We start from the raw sequence: 7500 nt of genomic DNA, 5'->3' as shown, positions 1-7500 counted from the left end.
CTAGACACATAATTGGGGCGAACCGGGATTTGAACCCACAATCATAGGTTTCTGGCATGCCCAAGGGACGCAACTCTGCACAGCGAATCGCGGCGCCTTAGACGACTGGGCCACCCGTGCCCCCCTCATGAGGTGTGAGGAGTGATGTAGGCCTTATAGACCATGACCTGGTAAATCCCACGGCCGTAAACTTATAATGAATGGGTGCGGTTTTACGCTGCTTTTTGCAATATTCCATTACTATCACAGCGAGGGACACCAAAAATGGGCTTCACACATTGTTTGTTAGTTTGTTTGTTGTTTATCGCCGCACTCAGCAATATTCCAGCTGTATGACCTGCATCATTCCGGGCTTTCCTCCCACATTAAGCTGACACGCCGTGATATAACCGGAATGCTGTTAAAAGCGGCGTTAAACCAATCTCACTCACTCACCCAATTGCATGGATCGATGCTCATGATATTAATCACTGGATTGTCTGGTCCAGACTCGATTATTTACAGACCGCCGTCATATAGCTGGTGTGCGGCGTTAAACAACAAACAAACAAACAAACAAAACGTCAAAACCTGGTTAACTCTTAACCAGCCGTTAAGTCAGTGTTAACTCTCCGTTGTTTCCCAAAGCATGGTTATCTTTAACGACTGGTTAAACACCCGTTAAACATGTTAAAGTTAACACACCTCCCGACCTCCGTTAAATACTTAACACCTTGGTTATCTTTGAAACAAAATGGCGTTCATGGTTAGGCCTAGCGCCGCTTTCATGGTTCCAGAGGTTAATGCGAGGCAACAGAAGTGATTCCGAGCTGTTAATTTTGCATTAATAAACTACACAGACAGTGAACTTCGTGATAGGTACAGATTTGGGCGGGAATGTATCAACTACATCGCCAATATACCGAGGGAAGATTTGGAGCGCCCTACACAACCTAGCCATGCTCTAAACGTCGATCAACAACTGATGATAGCTTTCCGTCTTTACGCAAGTGGTAGTTTCCTTCAAGTGGTTGGTGATACGATGGGGGTGGACAAAAGTACAGTTTCACGTGTCATAGTAGATGTGACTGATGCCTTGGTTAAAAGGAAGAACGAATTCATAAAATGGCCAACACAAGATTGCTACATACGTCAGGTTCAAGATGGATTTTTCGCCCTTGGTGGTTTTCCGAGTGTCCTAGGTTGCATTGATGGTACTCACATACGTATTCAGGCACCGACCAGAGATGAACCAGCTTACGTTAACCGGAAAGGATACCACAGTATCAACGTACAGGCAGTGTGTGACCACGAAGGTACGTCTTGTGAGATTAGAGTACCGTCCCTTTTTGCAATTAGAGTAGCTTCCCTTCCAAGGTCTATAAAATTCCGCATTAAAAAGATTCGGAATTAGATAAATAATGAAAGGTTTGCGTAAATGCTCTCATTACTCTTAATAAATACAAATTGGATATTCTAGTCAGCTAACTGAGAAAAGCTTTAAGATTGTCAACTTATATAAAATATGTTACCATGTTACAAGCACTTACTTGGAAGAATTTCCGATTCTAAGCCCCCTGATATCCCGCTGAATCTTGCATTATCTCAATAATTCGAGAAGTAGCCTGACTTGGTTCGGATGGTGGGGGTCCCCCTCCGGCCTTCCTCTGTTGCAGCCTGTAGTCGGTGAAGGTTTTCTTCGCCTTTCTTGTCATGTTGCTCCATTTCTCCTTCACCTCATCAACAGATCATGTTAACTGTATTGGTGATAGCCATCCAAATAGCAGACTTTTTCTTATTGGTAACTTCACTGCTCAGTTTTTCATGAAGTACTTGTGAATTACTCTCCACCATTGACTGGATGATATTTTCTTCATCCACAGAAAAAGTCCTGTTTCTTTTCTTTCTTATTTTCCTTTGAGTTTCCTCAGTCATTGACGCTGTTTCGGCCATTATTCGATACGACACAGCGACAGAAGTACTAACGCTTGGAATTCTGGGATAATATTTACCTAATCGGTGCTTTAACCAAGATGTTAAAATTTAACCGGGTGGTTAGCTAACCTAATGGTTATCTATTGATCCTGCAACAGTAATTTAACGGCTGGTTAACTAACGTGTGGTTAAATATTTAACGGCTGGTTAGGAGTTAACCTGACCGGGTTCTGAACAACCGGGCCTAGATAAGTTTAATTATACACTGATGCATTAATCTAACACATCTTAACATTTGCATTTGCTTCAAACAAAATGGCGGTGCCCAATCAAGACGATCTGCTCAATGATCAAGATCTATATTGTAATAAACGGGTCTTATCCCGCCAAGTGCATTAAATCACGTGAGCATCTTGATTAATAGCAAAGAAAGAATTTGCAAAATATCTGTCGACGCCCAGTTGGCAGTACACATGCTTTGCAAATCCTGCAGTCGACTGAAATCTGCACGTTGAAATCCATTTTGCTTACGAACCGTAAACTCCCCCACCAAAGGCAAGTAATTTAAAACATCTGTCATGAAGTCTTATAATTCTTCTACCGTACAGACCTAGTCAGCTAAGTATCTATTGTGTATTCGGTTTTAAATGTTTCTGTCAGGCGTATCTAATAGGCAGTCTTACACATATGTTTGAGGAGGTCACTTTGATAGTAACTGTTTTCCTTAAAATCATCCCCTTGCTGATTTTGGATGTTGAATACTGTGTATATTCTTGGAACTCGGTGTTTGTGTTTTGAGGATTTCATAATCCAGGGTCCCGTTCCACAAAGCGATCGTAGCGCTAAGACGACATAGTTCCCAAATGCTTACGACATTCGTAGCGTTACGATCGCTTTGTGGAACGGGGCTCTGGTTAGTTTATTTGATTTGTGTATTTCATATACTATATATAGTGTTGTATATATTGTATTTCTTAAGATGTGTTAGATTAATGCATCAGTGTATAATTAAACGTAGCTGCTGGTTAAAGTAAAAGTAGGTAAGTAAACTACGGTTATAACAAACTCAAAGGGACTACTAATCTCAGTTCGTTATAACCGTAGTTCGTTATAGGCATATATATATAACATAACTACAGCAAATAGTCGGGACTAAAAAAGTAAGTTCGTTATATCCGTCAGTTCGTTATAAGCGTGTTCGTTATAACCGTAGTTTACTGTATTTCAACTATCTTTTCAGTTGGTTGTATGTGGATTTTATTCATTTAAATCTAAGCTGTATCGTAGTACATCCATACAGTATGTTATCTAGTTAAATGCTGTATGACCAGTATAAACTTTACTTAACTAAATTATAATTGAAACCAGTCCGGACTGATGCCGATTTATAGTGCAAACCCACTGAGATACCATGCCGCAGTTTAACATGAATACCCCATTATACTGACCTCGAGCTGACCAGTCCTTGCCGAGCGTCAGACAGGGTAACAACAAGTACCATCTTTTAACGTTTTTTTTTGTATGACGCGGCCTGGGATCGAACCCTGGACCTTCCTTGCTACTACATACCTGCTATACTACCCGCTATACTACCCGCTACTACATACCCGCTACTACATACCCGCTATACTACCCGCTACTACATACCTGCTATACTACCCGCTATACTACCCGCTACTACATACCCGCTATACTACCCGCTACTACATACCCGCTACTACATACCCGCTATACTACCCGCTATACTACCCGCTACTACATACCCGCTACTACATACCCGCTATACTACCCGCTATACTACCCGCTACTACATACCCGCTATACTACCCGCTACTACATACCCGCTATACTACCCGCTACTACATACCCGCTACTACATACCCGCTATACTACCCGCTACTACATACCCGCTATACTACCCGCTACTACATACCCGCTATACTACCCGCTACTACATACCTGCTATACTACCCGCTACTACATACCCGCTATACTACCCGCTACTACATACCCGCTACTACATACCCACTATACTACCGTATAGGTATTGTAGCAAATATTACATTTCCTGAGAGTGAGTTTGATTTTACGCCGCTTTTAGCAATATTCCAGCAATATCACGGCGGGGGACACCAGAAATGGGCCTCACAGATTGTACCCATGTTGGGAATCGAACCCGGGTCTTCGGCGTGATTCACGATGCTACTCCTGAGAGAATATTGCAAACACTGTTATGTTAAAAGACATGGAAACTGTGTTCAAAGAAACATCTTAATTATTTCGTTGACCCTTGGTCTAAGAGGAGTTAAATTGGGTCTGGAAGTTCTTTAGTCGTGGAAAGATAAGTTTATCGGGATTCCAATCCAGGACTGTAATCATTGGTTTCTTTGTGCCATGATACCTGAAGCCTAAGACCTGTAGCACATACATATACAAAGGCTTTCCTCTCCTTTGTCATGTTGATACGCCGTTCAAAGAGTGTCAATACCAACTCATTTAATGATGACAGGGTGGACTGCTGGCCCAGTCGTCTAAGGCGCCGTGATTCCCTTTGGTACGCCAGAAACCTATGATTGTAGGTTCGAATCCCGGTTCGCCCTGCTTATGTTTCTAGGTTTGTTAGCATCATATCAGTGCGCGTGGTAAGGTAAGCGCCAGAGACCTGCTTCACTTCGGGCTTTCCTCCTACATTAATCTGACACGCCGTAATATAACACTCACTCACTCACTCACTCACTCACTCTGGACACCTTGCATGCTTGTCCAAATTCACGAGATATCACCAACGAGCTCTAGAAATACTCACCAATATTCCAGCTAAATACCACTTTGATAACCGTACATTTCCTCATTACTTTCACTTGTTTCCAGCTGTGGCCAATTTGTTGGTAAAAGTTTAAAACAAATACCTGCATTAACAGTTCATTTTATACAGAGCATTATTTCATGAACGCAAGGCCAGTTACAGTTTGCATCATGTCAAAACGTCGACTCCACATCTACCATATCCCACCTGCTGCATGGGTGTGTCATCAGGGCAACGTATAACGTCGTAAGTCTAGCCAGCATACAGACCATCAGAGCTATTGGTATGTATACGCAAGTCCTGCTGGGATGTGTGTGCCAATTTGGCAACTTGTAATGAAGTTGTACGTCCGTTTAGCCAGCATGTAGTCCAGCAGAGCTATTAGTACATATATGCAAGTCCTACTAAGTTGTGTGGTATATATCCTACCCTGACTTGCATACATCTGTCAGTAGCCCTGATAGTACAATCCTATCTTTCTTGCATAGACCTTCCTGTAGCCCTGATGGTATGCAGGGAGGATGTACACCATCGGGGCTACTGCAAGGTGTAAGCAAGTCAGGGTAAGATGTATTCCACCAGGGCTACAGGCAGGTGTAAGTAAGACAGGGTAAGATGTATGCCACCAGGGCTACAGGCAGGTGTAAGTAAGACAGGGTAAAATGTATGCCACCAGGGCTACAGGCAGGTGTAAGTAAGACAGGGTAAGATGTATGCCACCAGGGCTACAGGCAGGTGCATGTAAGTCAGGGGAGGATGTATGCCACCAGGGCTACAGGCAGGTGTAAGTAAGACAGGGTAAGATGTATGCCACCAGGGCTACAGGCAGGTGTCAGTAAGACAGGGTAAGATGTATGCCACCAGGGCTACTGGCAGGTGTAAGTAAGACAGGGTAAGATGTATGCCACCAGGGCTACAGGCAGGTGTAAGTAAGACAGGGTAAGATGTATACCACCAGGGCTACTGGCAGGTGTAAGTAAGACAGGGGAGGATGTATGCCACCAGGGCTACAGGCAGGTGTAAGTAAGACAGGGTAAGATGTATGCCACCAGGGCTACTGGCAGGTGTAAGTAAGACAGGGGAGGATGTATGCCACCATGGCTACTGGCAAGGGCATGTAAGTCAGGGGAGGATGTATGCCACCAGGGCTACTGGCAGGTGTAAGTAAGACAGGGTAAGATATATGCAACCAAGGCTACAGGCAGGTGAATGCAAGTCAGGGTAGGGTATAGCCCACCAGGGCTACTGGCAGGTGTATGCAAGACAGGGTAAGATGTATGCCACCATGGCTACAGGCAGGTGTATGCAAGTCAGGGTAGGGTATAGCCCACCAGGGCTACTGGCAGGTGTATGCAAGACAGGGTAAGATGTATTCCACCAGGGCTACAGGCAGGTGAATGCAAGTCAGGGTAGGGTAAAGCCCACCAGGGCTACTGGCAGGTGTATGCAAGACAGGGTAAGATGTATGCCACCAGGGCTACAGGCAGGTGTATGCAAGTCAGGGTAGGGTATAGCCCACCGGGGCTGCTGGCAGGTGTATGCAAGACAGGGTAAGATGTATGCCACCATGGCTACAGGCAGGTGTATGCAAGTCAGGGTAGGGTATAGCCCACCAGGGCTACTGGCAGGTGTATGCAAGACAGGGTAAGATGTATGCCACCAGGGCTACAGGCAGGTGAATACAAGTCAGGGTAGGGTATAGCCCACCAGGGCTACTGGCAGGTGTATGCAAGACAGGGTAAGATGTATGCCACCATGGCTACAGGCAGGTGTATGCAAGTCAGGGTAGGGTATAGCCCACCAGGGCTACTGGCAGGTGTATGCAAGACAGGGTAAGATGTATTCCACCAGGGCTACTGGCAGGTGTAAGTAAGACAGGGTAAGATGTATGCCACCAGGGCTACTGGCAGGTGTATGCAAGTCAGGGTAGGGTATAGCCCACCAGGGCTACTGGCAGGTGTATGCAAGTCAGGGTAGGGTATAGCTCACCAGGGCTACTGGCAGGTGTATGCAAGTCAGGGTAGGGTATAGCTCAACAGGGCTACTGGCAGGTGAATGCAAGTCAGGGTAGGGTATAGCCCACCAGGGCTACTGGCAGGTGAATGCAAGTCAGGGTAGGGTATAGCCCACCAGGGCTACTGGCAGGTGTATGCAAGTCAGGGTAGGGTATAGCCCACCAGGGCTACTGGCAGGTGTATGCAAGTCAGGGTAGGGTATATACCATCATGGATACAGGCAGGTGTATGTAAGACAGGGGAGGATGAAAGAAGAGAGCTGCTCATGTTTCTCGCGTACATATGTAATGGGGAGAGAGTTGATGATGTCTTTCACTTGCATATGTAACGAAAAATGAGTAACATATCCAAGGAAGAGAGAGTTGATGTTTGTCTTACATATGTCATGAATAGAGAATTGCTGGTGTTTCTCGCTTACTTGTCTAATGGAGAGAGAGGGTTGCCGGTGTCTCTCTCTTACATATCTATTGGAGAGAGAGTTGCTTGTGTCTCTCACATATCTAATGGAGAGAGAGTTGCTGATGTATTTTGCTTACATTTGTACATTAGTGTGTTATGTTTGTCTAGTGATGTCGGCACAACAGAAGGAGTACTAAACGAAGAAGTTTATTGTTTTAGAAATAAGGTCATAGACCCACGCACATAATAATCATTTAAATACTATTATACATTTAAGTGAAAAAATGACGTAATCGTTATTATACTAACAACGTTTTCCTAGCTAGAACATTTCTAGAATAAACAATACACCAAGATAAGGTTTTC

This window comes from Haliotis rufescens, unplaced genomic scaffold (genome assembly GCF_023055435.1).
Source record: "Haliotis rufescens isolate VD_foot unplaced genomic scaffold, xgHalRufe1.0.p SCAF_2, whole genome shotgun sequence".
Taxonomy (NCBI): Eukaryota; Metazoa; Mollusca; class Gastropoda; order Lepetellida; family Haliotidae; genus Haliotis; species Haliotis rufescens.
Note: the sequence above shows the minus strand (reverse complement) of the source record.